Below are 16,116 nucleotides of genomic sequence, written 5' to 3'. Positions count from 1 at the left end.
AATTTGTGTTTACAGGGCCCAAGGATGTATGCCAGGCTGACACTGATTATACACTACGAGTTATGATTTAATAATATTATAAAATCATTACCTTGGATAAATAATAAATGGGGGCCAAAAATAGTGTTCTAAATTATCTAAATACTATTTTCTTCCTGGAAATATAAATTAGTTTTCACAACTCCAATTATAAACTATAATTGACGAGGTATAGCCGATGTGTGGTGAAGTGGCCGAGTGGTGACATCGGGACGGTTACTATTTATAGTTATTGTTATTACTCATTATATTATTATTATTATTTTTTTTTTTTATAGTTATTAATAATGCTCATGGGCGATGGGCCAATTCGATATTTATTATTTTCGTTATTCGTTCATCAATCGGAAGTTAGGTACCATTGTTTAGTGAAATCATGATTCGTATATCTAAGAAAGTTGACATAGTGATAGTGGCTATAATATTAATTAATATTTTAATACTGGAGAATACCTATATAGTCAGTGGCGGCTCGAAGGGAGTATATTTGAATCACGTGATTCACAAAAATATTAATGGGTGGTTGGGTGGGTAGGTCTTATGGTTGGAAAAGGTAGATTGGACCATTTTTGCAGGTTGGTATTTAAATATTAAATTATAAATAATAAATATAATATGTGTACTCAGCAGATAATGTACAATAATAAGTAATAACTAATAACTATATTTTAGGGTGGGTGGTGTAAAAATATTAAACGTGATTCGAGGGAAAAAAAGTTCAAGCCGCCACTGTATATAGTTACCAGTTAATCGTCGGCCGCCGCGGTTTTAACTATTAAATGTATTTAACAAACTATTATAAATAGAAAGAGGTGTTGCTACAAAAATAAAGTTGGATGATGTAATAAATACATTCGAAATTCTAAAGCCAGAAAACTGAGAAAAGTCAACTTTTTAAAATAAAATTATCAAAAAAATTTAACTTAATTGCATTTATTAATTCAATTATGTATTTCAATTATAATAATATATTTTGTTTTGTTTACATATTTTCAAAAATATGATAATATTTGTATATTTTCAATGTTTTATGTTTACAAGGTACTTATATCTTATTTTTGTTTTGAATTGTATTTACATTATTAAGAGTCAACACTTAAGTTGCATAATATGTTAATATATCATGCTAAAAAATTAATAGCAAAATTATGTACCACTTAATTAACTGATTGTTTTTTATTTGATAAAACTGGAAAATATATTAATTAATTAGGTTTTTTTTTTGTGATATTGTTTATCTTCTAAAAATAAAGAAGAATTAGTTAATTAATCAAGGTGACTATCATTAATCATTAGAAAGAATTCAAGTCCTTTTATAAAGATCAAAATTTGTATTTTTTAATAAACTTTATAATTGAACTGTAGGCAATGATGATAGATGAATAAAAATAATATACTGTACTTCAATATTTTTTTTTTATTGGTCTTGAAATTTACAAAGAATTTCCGTTTCGACAACTATGGGCCATTAGCGTTGGATTAATTTATATAATTAAAGAAAGAAAAAAAAAATTTGTTAATTTCAATGTAAAATAAATATGTAAATTTTTGGACATTTTGTGTCTTATAATTAGGTATGTACATGTCAAAATTGTTGTTGTTAACTTATAATAACTTTAATATTTGAGATTGTTTGAAGAAATGTATCGTTTTTGTTTCGTTTTCAGGATTTGGACCTAGACTTTCTCCAATGTCGTGGCTTATGTTTAATTCTTGTACTTCAATATATATATTTTATATTGCGATTTGCGACTTCTAAAATCTAAATTGTATTAGATTATATACGCTATATATTTACCACCAAAAGTTGATATTCTCTACTATTGTTTTTTCTCAATATTTTGTAGAGCGTTTGATGATGAGTTCTTACAAAAAACTCTAGAAATATTAATATTGATTCTATTTTATAAAATTATTATATTTAAAAAAAATTAGTTTACAAAAATTATTTTCATGAAATTACTAGCTGACCACATGCATTTCGTTGCCAGTTAAAAATGGTTTGTATGTATAAATAAATCAGCAATTAGATAGTAAAACTTTTATTTAATACAATTTTATTATTATTTAATTTGTTGGACAGATGGTGCAACTATTGTATTTTTGTTTTCCAAATTTTCTACTTTTCCTGTGGTAAAATTGTCTTTCACACCTATTAATATTTATTAATTACAAACACCACAAAAAAGAGAATCAGCCAAATCGGTCATGCATTTTTGGAGCCAATCCGTAACAAAGATTTCCATGTTGCTTTTATATAATATAATATATAGAATTAACGATGGAAAGGTTTTGACTACCTTATGGGTGGGGAAGAAGCGGTGTATCGTATACCTACCTTTGATTGCTTAACACCATATACATTTCTTGCTAGTGGGCCCCATTTAATATTTGACTTTAGGGCCCCTAAGTGTCTAATTGCGCCACTGACTGTAGGTCCTGTCACTCTCACTCCTGTAGGAGTACCTAAAATACTATAGAGTATAGATAGTCTATAATTTATAAAGTATTAACTATATTGTATGTAATATCACAGAATATATGAAATAATAGAAATAATAATAATAATTTAATTTATTCTGTGGTAATATGTTCACGAATTAAGATATATAAATTACTAATTAGTGACTTCATGTGTATGTTAATATGTTATATTATTTTGAAAACAAAACTGCAGAAAAGTTTAGAATTTAGATATATCTATCAGACCATTTTTTAGTGAATATCCACTGTGTGTCCACCAGTTACGAAATAATCAGGAGAGGGGTTTGGGGGTTGTAACACGCTCCTAAATGTTTTTAAAATTCAAATATTTCAAAGTGAAGACTTTTTTCTTTTTATTATCAATTTTTTATATGAATAACCCTTCCCGAAAATAGATCCTAGTTGCATCACTGGTGTCCACTCTTCCTTTCTTATAAATTTTTACTTGTATAAAAACTCCCTTCCCTTAACTTAGTGACCTATCTACTATCTAGTTACTCTCTTTTAAAATTGAAGCGACGGAGGGCTGGGTATTTACTTAACATTTTATATAAGAAGAAAAATCTAAAAACTAATAATTATATAAATATATTATAGTTATTGGTTACTATAATACTTATTCTCTTGGACACACAAATAGCAAAATCTTATTCCACTGGGTGTCCATTGGAGTTTACTGTGTGTCTATTTGGACATTAAAAAACATCCTTGAAAAATGGCCTGATATCAGTGATATCTATTGACTATTGTTTGTATAACACCAGATAATAGGTAATAGAAGTTATACTTACGTATGGTCGTATGGAGGAGTAGAATGAAACTAAAAAGACTTTTGGGATATTGTGGGTATAGGTTAAAATTGTGGCGGGCAGCTTGTAGAAATGACACACCTACTGCTTTAAATTTTAAGTCGACATTTTCCATTGGACTTGGCTTTTACAATATTTTAAAATGCTTAAAAATATCTACCTATATAGGCTATAGTATTTTTCATGTAAAATACTAAAAATAATTGCTTTACTCTTTCTATATAGGTACTTTCAAGTGTTACATTCGATGGTGTACAGAGTACAAATGATTCCGATACAGCTTACTTGTTTGTTGAATACTTTTCTGTTTGTCTGTTTGTTAACCTACTAACTTTGATAGTTATATTATATATAAGCACGAACGCACAAGACTACATAGACTAGTGAGGTAATGGGGGAGGTTCAAACCCCACGAACCTCCCCCTCCCTTGAGTACGCCCCTGATTCTAGCAGAATCGTTATAGTTATTATTTAGCTGTGCAGACGTGCAGATGACTTTGATATCTTACCGTCTGCCTTTAACCTTGGCTCAATTAAACAAATATTGACTGCAGCTACGAGTTGGCTCACAATATTATCGAATTGGTTCCCGAATTGTCTATATAGTTAACTGAGCTCTAACGACTTCCGATGAGTTTTCATAATGATAATACAACTACATTACATTGACTTTTGAAATAGATATAATGCCCTTATTTAACCAACAACAATTGTCTTCACATTTTACACAGATTTAACACCTTCAAATAATGTTCGTGTTTATGTATCAAAAACTTATTTTTACAAAGAAAAAAACTAAAATGAGAAAATGCATAGCTTTTTTTTATTGAAATTGCACTTTTGCTTATAGCCTAATAGGACTTAGGATATAGGCGATATGAATGATACGATTAAAAAATGTTGAAATCAATCTATATAATACTCTCTATGCAGGGGTGGACTGGCTAGAGAGGCGAGGGAACGGCTGCATACTAGTTGCAGTCATGACGATTTTTGAGATAAACAGTTATAACAGTTGCGGTCACGCCAATTTAGGTAATATCTTAATTGCAGTCATAGCTTTATTATACTCCAATTCCAGGCGAGATTTATATTTATATTTATGCGATAAACATATTTTCTGATATAATGTACACAGCGTTTATAAATAAAATAGATTAAATTGTATACTCCGATCATAGTTTCGAATATTCGAATAATTTAAACATAAGTATCAACATTTTTATACCATACCTACACAATAAATAATAGTGTGTAGACAGTCCTAAGTATGTTATATTTTCGATATAAATGGGAAGGAAAATGTTGATTGATACATTTTTCTTAATTAAATAAATAAATGAAATATTAATTTCATATTTAATTATTATATAAACTATATTATATTACATTATTTAGTATACTTAGTTATTATTATTTGAGTGACCGCAACTAGTATGTAACCTTTTTGAGGGGTGACCGTAACTTGTACGTAATTTTTGATTATGACCGCAACTAGTACACACCGGAGGGAACAATCGTCTCCCGTCCCAGGTTCTAGATCATGTCATGTAATAAAATGTGTTTATTATTTAAAATATAAAGGTAAAACACCAGTTGAATTGAAATAACCACGGTCTTGGAAATTATCTTCTATGACCGTGGATATAACTTATTGACTAAAAACATTTATCATATAAATATAATATCTCTAAATATATATGTATACATAAAGCCATAAAGGTATATGTAGGTTAAATCCCGAGCTCTAATTGTTTATTAACCTCTCGGGCTTCTTGACACTCAGTCCATCTCTGTCTCTATGTATACATTATTTAATATTTATGGTATATAATATATAATATTATTATGTATTGATCAATGATAATAATAAAAGAATAATGATTTCAATAAAGTATCATAATATTATTCGGTTGACTGCAATAAATAATATTTTTAAATGTATGTGTTATGAATTTACAACAAACATTTTTGTACGAATCGTAAATTAAAAATTTGGCAGTCATTCAATTTTTTAATGTTTTCATCAACAATCTTTTCTTTTTGAGTAATCTAATAGATATATTTCGTTTAAAAGCTTCACCAAAGATATCATAAAACTTTATAAAAAATCATATAAAATTATCGATTTATAGGCACACATAAACACATGGGAACCAATTCGAATAGTTGTACAATAATTATTACAAGTAATTTTGAATGGGAATCAAATTGTACACTATCCAAATTTTGTAGGTACAAATTTAGAAAACGTTTAATAGTAGTATGAAATAGCAGATTCTGAAACCTCACTATGACCCTCACCCTGACCCTCACCTACGCAATCACCCTGACCATCACCCACGCCCTCACCCTGACCCTCATAAGCATAATTTTTATTCATAGATATTTTATGTTCAAATTTGGACGAAAAAAAGATTCATTGTATTTAAAAATATTATTCAATGATACTTAAAACCTTTAAAGTAAGTATTAATATAATTATTACATTTTATATACCAACTCAATCATATTTTTAGATGAAATTTTTACGAAAAAAAATAATTCAACCCACACATTCTAAATACTAATATATAATAGTCAAATTAATTATGTTTATAAGTAATAAGAATAATATCAAAAAATATACTTGGTAATATTGTCTGATAGAATCATTGAATAGAATACAATGTTTTTATGTCATTGAATTAAAATTAAAAACATACATTACTAAACGATGCCTTATGTTATGAAGAGCAATACCCACTAGCCGACTAGTCCACCCTTTTTTATATTTCAGTATAGTGTATGCCTAGAACTAATAATAATTTATAGATGCTTGTAAAATCCATAGTAAAGAATAAAAGAAGTCGTGAAAAACAATATGTTTTAAATAGGTGCTACAATATAATATTTTGTTACATTGTATATTTGTATCTTTAATAATAAAATTGTCCAATAAGTATTATACTGCAGTGCACGTACACAGAGCTTCAGATAGCCAGATATATACCACTGATTTGAAGGTTTAAGGTTAAACATAAACTTCAAACACCTCCACATAGATATACAAACTTAGTCCTACCATCAAACTTGATTTTGCCATTGTTCTTTTCATTTATTTGTTAAAATACAGAGAAATCGAAGATTTCGATTGATGATATTAACTAGATTTGTTACGTTGCACTGTTGCACCATTCATATTATTTTCGACTTTTGCAGCGCGGTAAAATGTCATAATAAACAATATACTACACAACTACACCGTGCTTCGCCGCAGTATATTAAAATACTGGACACAACATACATTGTTGTCCGTTGATGCAAAATGAACGGCGCAATAAAAATACGTAAGTTTCTGTTTAAGTTAAACGATTCTAATATTATACTAACCACCAACCAGTTACCTAAAAATATCACACAGATATATTATATGTATTATTCAGTTAACTAATATGTTTTAACGTTAAGAGTAAATGTACCAGGAACGTCTCCAGACCCTGGGCGTGGGGAGGGGGGGCAAAATAATAAAAAATTAATATTAATTTCGTAGTGATACTCCCCCCTTCTGAAATTTTAAGGAAATAAAAATAAATTTTAAATGGTATAAGTTACTGCAGTGGAAGTAGTGTCACTGGGCAGTGGGCACCCTCTTCACCACGTCATCAAGCCTTGTTAAAAAAAAACCATCAAAATTACTTATTGTATATATATTTACAGATTGTATATTTTCTTTTCTAATAATAATAAAAAAAAGTTACTGCAATAATTATATTTACATTTATTCAAATTTGTACATGGCCGTACAGGAATCGGTACAAAACTTTAGGTTTTGTATGAATGTATTGAAGGCCTCATCGACATCAGAATTTTAAAAACTTACGGGAGACGCAAATTAAATCAATGCTATGTAAATGTATTATTACCCCCCCCCCCCCCACCAATAAAAGTCTATCGCCAATGATAAAACAGAAATATCTATGTGATTTAAAGGTATATGCATTTATAATAAATGATCAAATATGCTTATCAGTTATCACAAACTTGGCAATATTTGGAATTTAAATATTTATTTACTTTACATTTTTTGTTAACTTCTATACGCTTCAACCTAATCCCATAAGTGCCTTAAGAGCCCTAATCCTATCAGCGCGAGGGAATATTATATGTAAGTGTCTATTAGCTATCTGGCTATTCCTCATATTGCCATCGCTCATACCTATGTGCTATGTCTGATCCTAACATCCTATCTCTTCATCTGAAAAAAAGTAGGCGAAGTAAAACATTTTCGAACAATAATAATAAATGTTATTACTTATTGAAATAAAATATTATAATTGAATAATAAATAAAATAGAATATGTATAATTGACTTTGAAACATAATTATATAAATTGTCTATAAATTATTCAGATAAAAAATTAAATATTATGGTCTACATTTATACATTAATTGTACCTATAACCTTATATAACTATTAAATTACCTATATATAGGTACTACGTTATGTGAATATTAGTGTTATAAGTTAAGCACTTAAGTCTACAAGTTGTAGATATTAGTCATTATCAAAGATGATCATTAGTGAGTTAATGGGTAATTTTTGTCTTCTTAAAATACTAATGAATAAAATGAACAAAAATTAAAATCAAGCACAATAAACAATATACACAGTACACAGTCATTTATAATTTATATTTTATACCAACCTAAATACAGTGCTTATACCGGATGGCATTCATATTTTAGAATTTTACTCTTACTTACATTTTTGCTCTCGTTAATTGTTATGATTAGAGTTTGGGTTTTGAGATCATAGTTTAGATCTTTAAGAAAGTGTGAATGTATTATTACTATAATTAATGATATCAAGATTTCTGTTTGATCATTCTGTGAAACATTCTCGTAGTTATAAATATACTTATTGTCATAGTTTCGTTGGTTTACTTAAGATTCAGCGGTCTAATAAGTGAAAAACGATAGTAATCAGGTAATACATAATAATAGTGAAAGAACCGTAACATATAACATAATATATATAGTACTTACAATACCTTTTAGAAAAATATAAGTAAATATACGAAATTCAAATAGTACATTAGTATTTGGTATCTAGTTTTGTTTTAATAGGAATGTTATACATACATTATTGATGAATAAATTTTTATTCAGATATATTTATTATATACATCATGTTGACTTCATATATTTGTAGATATTGACGTATTGCTGTATATTATGTTTTGTTGTAGATGCTATACAGTTTACAATAGCAATAATAGTCAATAAACAACATTATTAGGTACTAGGTAGGTACTACCTAATACTATATAATACCTACTATTTTGTATGTACTAAATACTAATACTACGATACAGTGGAGTGTTGTGGCACGGTGGTTGTCCCCAGTCAATAATTATGTTTTGAGATCCAGTATTGGACGGCGTCGCTAATTCCCGGATGGGTGATGACCACCAGGTTTCTAGTGACAAATCCTTACTCCATATATTATATACACGAGTTCTAAACTAACCGTACTCTCCTCCAGAGTAAAACCTGATTAGTAACCTTCAGACTAATGACCTCAAACGTCCAAAGTATAATTTTTTATTATACCTAATTCATATTAAAATAAAATAAGTGAATATATAAGTAACCTACTTACCTACGTGATTTTGATGTACAAAGGAAATAATAATATTATACATAATTCAATAATATTCTTCAAATGATCATATTATTATATATTATATTATACAAATTACAAATATTATTATATTTATAAATAAAAAAAAGCGGGAAAGTAGAGGTCGCTCTGCTGTACAGTAGGTTACAAGTGGGTTACTGTAATGGATGGAATTAAATTTAAATCCAATGATATTATATCATTGTATACGAAAAACGATTCTGAGCGAAGACGGTTTATCTAACTAGGATATACATATATTATAGATTATTATAAATTTTCAAATTATGAATTTCTAGCTTATAATAATTTGCGAATTTTCGTTATGTTTACGTATGTTGTCAAAATTAAAATTTGAATGATTGTAAAAAAAAATTGTGACTATGTATTTCTTTTATTTTTCAACTTCTATTGTAAAAATTTTTTAGGAGCCTTGTACTACATTTTCAAATCTTAGATATAAAAGGAAATTTTTTTATGAATTTCTAGCATAAAATAATTTGAACATTGCCGTAATTTTTACGGATTTAGTCAAAATTTGAACTTTAAATGCTTATAACCAAAAATGGTGACTATATGTATTTCTTTTATTTTTCTACTGCTATTGTAACAATATGTTAAGAGCCTTTTATTAAATTTTCAAGCTTTTCTGCCTAACAAATACATTTTTATCGATATTAATTTTAAAAAAACTAATAATGTTTGAAAATTTCAAATGCCTATGAATAGTTCAACTTAAGTCGAAAATTGTTGAAAATTATATGGTGGATAGAATATACTTATATAAACATTCGGTGGAAATTTAATGTATCTATGGTCATTCGTTTTAAAGTTACATCAAAAACCAAAATCGATTTTGTCGAAAAATGAGTGTGCGTAAAAGTTCCCGTTTTTCCCCAAAAGTACCAACTATAGATTCACTTTTTGATCGAACGAGGTTCTGAAGTCAAAAATCGAAGCACTTTTACTGCCCCAAAACGTGATGACAGACACAAAAAAAAAACACACATCATGGTGTGAATCCGCTCAGAATCTAAAACAGATTACTTAGTATACTTAATAAGTATATATACAGCATCGTAACTTATACCACACATCATAGGCGCATACAGGGTATTGAAATAATAAGGGATTATCCTCAATATAATTGTTGTTATCTATCTATAAAACAGTTGCGAAATGTATATGAGAACGTTTAAACAGATTTTTGGTCTATAATTAATCTTTTTATTTTATTTTTTTATATACTCTATGTTCTTTGAATGCGCGTACAGCTAAAACTAATGTAAATCTATTAATTTAACTTGTAGAGTTGTAAGTGTCCAAATTTTAACTAAAAATATCAATACTAAAATAAATGTTTTTACATGATTTTTAGATTTTTTGGTTATAGTGTGAAATACTTATCAGAAACTTAACATCATAACTTTATAAAATAATTTTATATTTTTAGATTCTGAACGAAGTGATGAATGTATTGATTTTACAATGATGTGTGTTTTTTTTTTTTTTTGTGTCTGTGTACAGCATAACTAGTCGAAATAATGCTTCGATTTCAAACTTTGGGGGTGGTTTCCGATGTAAAATTGAAGATCCTTGGTGCATTATAGAGGTCAAAAGTAAACATTTTCCAACAGTTTTCAAAAAAATCAATTTTTTTATATGGTTGTAATTCGAAAACTAATCACTGTAAATACTTGAAATTTTCACCAAATGTTTATTTTAGTATTGTCTATATACAGTTTTCAAAAAATTTTGACTTTTTTTGAGTTATTTATAGACCACTGAAATTTTCGATTTTTTTGAGAATTTTTTTTTTTGAAGTGTCGGTAAAAAAATGTTGGACGACCAAAAAAACTTGAAAATTTAATACACGGTTCCTTATGAGTTGTTCTTATTGTAGCTAAAAAAAATTAAAAATGGTAAGTCACAATTTTTTTTAATAAGCGTTTACAGTTCAAAATTTTACGAAATCTGTCGAAAACGCGAAAATTTGCAAGTAATTTTGAAGTTGAAAAATCATAAAATTTTTTGCGTTTATAACTAAGGATTAAAAATACAACACTAAGTTTTCCTTCAAGTAGCTATAGAGAAAACTCGAAGCATCAATATAGGAAAAATTTTAAGTGCGTTTGAATTTTAAATTTTTACGAAATAGCGTAACGATAACGATTTATCTTAAAACGATTTTAAATATTTGTAATTATTCAAAAAGTATAAGTTGTAGATACTTGAAAATTTCACAAGTTATTTAGATTGGAATTTTCTTTACATGATTTAATTTTCAAAATATTTTGACTTTATTGAGATATTTATAGACAACCGAAATTTTCAATTTTTCTGTAAATTTTCTTTTTAAGTGTCGATAAATTTTTTTGGCCCTATCAAAATACTTGAAAATTTAATACAAAGTTCCTTATAAAATATTCTTATAGTAATTAAAAAATTAGCATTTGAAGTTCAAATATTGACTTAATACGTAAAAATGACGGCAATTTTCAAATTGTCTTAGATAGAAATTCATAAAAAATTTTCTTTTTAGATCTAAGATTTTAAAATTGAATACAAGGCTCCTAACATGTTTTTACAATAGCAGTTAAAAAATAAAATAAATATATAGTCACAAATTTTTTTTATAAGCATTTAAAATTCAAATTTTGACTAATCACGAAAATTCGCAAATTATTTTAAACTAGAATTTCATAAGTATAATTTTCCTTTTATATCTAAGAATTGAAAATTTAATACAAGGCTCCTAACATATTTTTACAATAGCAGTTGAAAAATAAGAGAAATATACAGGGTGATTTCTTAAGCATGCTCGCCCCATTTTTATGCTTAAATTATGCATATATTCAAATTCTGATTTTTGGAATTTTTAAGTGTAGTTAAAGACGATATTTTTGAGTACTTAGATTTTTCACAACTTTTAAGGAGTATGTAGCGATATCAACTTTGGTTTTTCAAATGACAACCTATATGTTTTAAATCAAAATGTGATTCAGATAATTTTTCTGAAAATGTTGACATATTGCAATCAAAATTCGAACGAAAACTTCCAGAGTTATTCTACTTGAAATACTGAGGAATAAGGATAAAAGTCTAATACTTAAATGCCTACGTTGTAAATGGATACGATAATTATAATTCGGTATACAATATAAAAATAAAATTATATATTGCATCTGACAATTTTCAAAACAAAAGAAAATATGAATAAAATAATGTCCTTTTTATTTTATCCATGTTACCTATACCTTATATAGGCAACGTTAATATTTGTATAGCATAGGTATACCTACTTATAATAAAATACCGAACAATAGTGTACAATAGCACAAATACGAAATATGTACGTGTATCCATTTAAAACGTAGGCATTTAAGTATTAGACTTTTATCCTTATTCCTTAGTATTTCAAGTAGAATAACTCTGGAAGTTTTCGTTCAAATTTTGATTGCAATATGTCAAAATTTTCAGAAAAATTATCTGAATAATAAATATCTTTTTCTAAATAATCCTGTTTTTTAGATCCAACTAAATTAGATTTTTTTTTAATTAATAGAAAGAAACATTCTGCATCCCGCATTGAATTTCATTTTTTAATATTTTAATCACAAACTTATTTAGATTTGTGAAATATATCTTAAAAAAGACGATTTTAAATTTCCTTTTTTTTTTTTAATTATTATTATATTCTATTATTTAAAATAAAATAAAACTGGAGTTAAATGTAGGTTGTAGAAAGTATTTTTTTCAGATAATTAGAACAGCTCTAAATATTTGAAATTTCTACAAAGCCTGCAGCAGATATTTTTTCCTGTGAAGTCATTTTTGTTAATATAATACACCGTCCCTCAACCATAATAGTTAACAGTAGTAGATGAATGGACAAACATTGTAATGTTATTATAAAATATATTTTTAAAATTGTATAGAATTATGAAAAATTTGGAAAATCGACACAGAGCCCTTTAATTTAATTATAAATTATGTATCTCCTAGTAGCAGTATTATGGTAGTGTAATAGGTAACATAGCATAACATCCTCAAGTTGTATCAATTATTCTTTGGTTGGCTTCTTGCCAGATTTTAGCTGTTAGAATATCTTGTTTGTGCAACATAAGTATTAAGTACATATTACACAGTATAGCAACATATTCCAGCAATAGTTCACATCACAACCGAGTTATACATAAAGCATCACTCACGAACAAAAATACATGTATTCGTAAAATATGTAGAACCATAAAATAAAGATCGATGATTATAAGATCTATTTTAATTTTAAATTGTATACAATGTATTTATTAGGCCTTTACAATTTACATAGAATTATTTAGTAAAAATAAGTTATGTATTATGTACAAATTATATAATATATGGATATATTATTATGCATGGACGTCCCATACTCTCTCATCCTAGGCCTCTAACAGCCCTTGACCCTTATCTCTCTTTGATTTATAAGTTATCATTATACCTATTTAAATATTAATATTTATAATCTTGAAATGAAATTGAATTTGTATTCGTTTTATTATTGTTACCTATAGTATTTTTTACCTTGTGCAATACAAATAATTTTTCTAATTTTAACATTGTCTAAACCAGGGGTTCTTAGCCTTTTCTCGGAAATAGCGAATCTTTAAATATAAAAAGTATAGCCGTAAGTCACGATCCCGTCGATCCCCCTTCTGGTTATTAGGTTTCACATGCAAGTACCTACTTCATCTCTGGTATGAGATAGATAATTAAAATATGAATGTTTTAAATATTTGGATTTAATAATTTAATGATAACCATTTATATTCGAAAACCGTATCAACCTATACGCCTCGCTATTCTTATAACGTTATAACTAAATTTTTATAATTTATTTATATTATACTTTTAGTGATATAAACATACGGTTAGGTCTTAGGTCAAACTAATTTTTCTGAAAATCTCTCATATATCGATATACAGAGTGTAACAGAAACACCTGACAAATAAAATAATTTTTGCTCTAATCAATATTTTGATTTTTTTTATCATTTACAAACAATTTTGATTTTTTTACACTGGAGAAAAGAGTTTAAAACAGATATAAATTTTTTTCGAAAAATTCAAGAGCTAATTAGTAAATCTGATATTTTGAAAATTAATATTGATTGTAAAAACATTTATTTAAATAATTTAGTTTTTATTAAACATTTTTAAAATCTTTTTGTTAAGTAATTTTGATCCATGAAGTTAATGTGAAAAACATTTTAAATCCAATAAGTATAACTTTTTAGAGTAATTAGTTATTTAAAAAAATTATGAAATCTTAAGAAATCGTAAAAAAACCACAAAAACACCTGATTTGATAAATGTTTATACAATTAAGTATATTCGGAATTTTAGATTGATAAATTTACTGTTTTAAAGTTTTCAAAAAAAAATTTAATTTAGCTTTAAAATTTTTCATTTTCACCATTAAAAATAAAAAATCATTTTATTATATAAATAGTGCAATCGTCAATAAATTAAATATAAAAACAAATTTCAAAAATATTAATTACAACTTGAGTTATGTTATTGTCAGGTCGTTCTATAGTTCTGTTACATTCTGTATATAAGAATTAAAAATATAATATTATTAATGAATAATGATACGCCATCATGATAAAATAAATATAAAAATTAAACCATCAACTGATATAATGCTATTAATTAACCTTATATAAGTAGATACTGAGGTACTTAACGTTAATGTCCTGGATAAGTTCGTGGTAAAAATAGATCTTTTATATTAAAATAATTCTAAATATTCTAAACATTGTTTACTTGGATAAAATAATAATTAATGTAAGATTGTGACGATTCTGTAATGTTTTACGTTTCTTTTTACGTTAAACATTTTTTAAATTATAACAAAATAACAAAAATCATTTAAAGATTAAAGAGAAATTGTGATTTTACAGTTTCGTTTTAACGTACTTATTGTCAAAAATTAATATGAACTTTTAACGCTTTCAAAAAAAAAATTTATGTATTTTCAATATTTGGTAGTCATCGTAAGAACAATTTAACAGAAATCTTGTATTGAATGTTCAACTATTGTTGTGTAAATATTCCCATTTTTCTTCAATTTTTTTTATTGTGTTGATAAGTAAGGTACTTGGAATTTTCTATTTTTAAAGAAACTTTCATTAAAACCCAATACATAAATATTAAATAAGTACCTAACTCTAGCGGAATTCGAAAATAAAAACAATATACATTTATCATCGGTCGCTTAGATTTTAACTAATAGATTTATTCAGTTTTAAATAAATAGTAAATATATGTAGGTATTATGTTATATTATACAACTATTTGACGATTTTTTTTTTTTTTGAGTTTAGAAGTATATTTTAAGAAAAGTATATTAATTATTATCAAACAAACCATTTCCTCTTCATCCTAGGCAGATTCTTAACTACGTCAAATTTCATTCTTGGATATTAAAATTTAATAATTAAATTTAATCGCACATGTGCTTGTGCAAAATAAAAACAAGAAGTAAGAATATGTCAAAATCGACAAAAATGTGTAGGTACATACGCAAGTATTGAATTTCTAATCAATGTTGACAGTTCATAAATACTGATTAATAAATCATTTATATAATAATAGACTAAATATCGTATAGGTACTATAAGATATTTAATTTAATTACAATTAGGTAGCCAAAAAATTAGGAAAAAATGTATGAATAATATTATACTTTCAAGTATATAATTTATTATTTAAATAAAATGTGTTATTTATAAATACCGATCTTCGTATTTTTACGTCACAGTACATTATCTAGGTTTTATAAAGTAATTTTGCTAGACCTATTATTGCATCGATTCAGTACATTTACTTATACACGATGTCTGCCAAGTGCCAACTATATATTATATACTATATAAAAGTGTGTTTAGATTTTTTTTTCTTTATCCGTTGTTTTTAGAAAATATTCTTATTTTATATTAGTACCTATACACTTAAATATTTACTGAATTATTAATTTTTATAAATTATAACGTATTAAAAAGTTAAAAAGTATTTTCTGTAAGTTATGTCAGGAGGCGGTGGTTTGGCGATTTTCAATAATTTCTTGAGGGG

Source organism: Diuraphis noxia, unplaced genomic scaffold (assembly GCF_037042655.1).
Source record: "Diuraphis noxia isolate RWA-SAM2 unplaced genomic scaffold, SU_Dnox_SAM2 contig0003, whole genome shotgun sequence".
Taxonomy (NCBI): Eukaryota; Metazoa; Arthropoda; class Insecta; order Hemiptera; family Aphididae; genus Diuraphis; species Diuraphis noxia.
Note: the sequence above shows the minus strand (reverse complement) of the source record.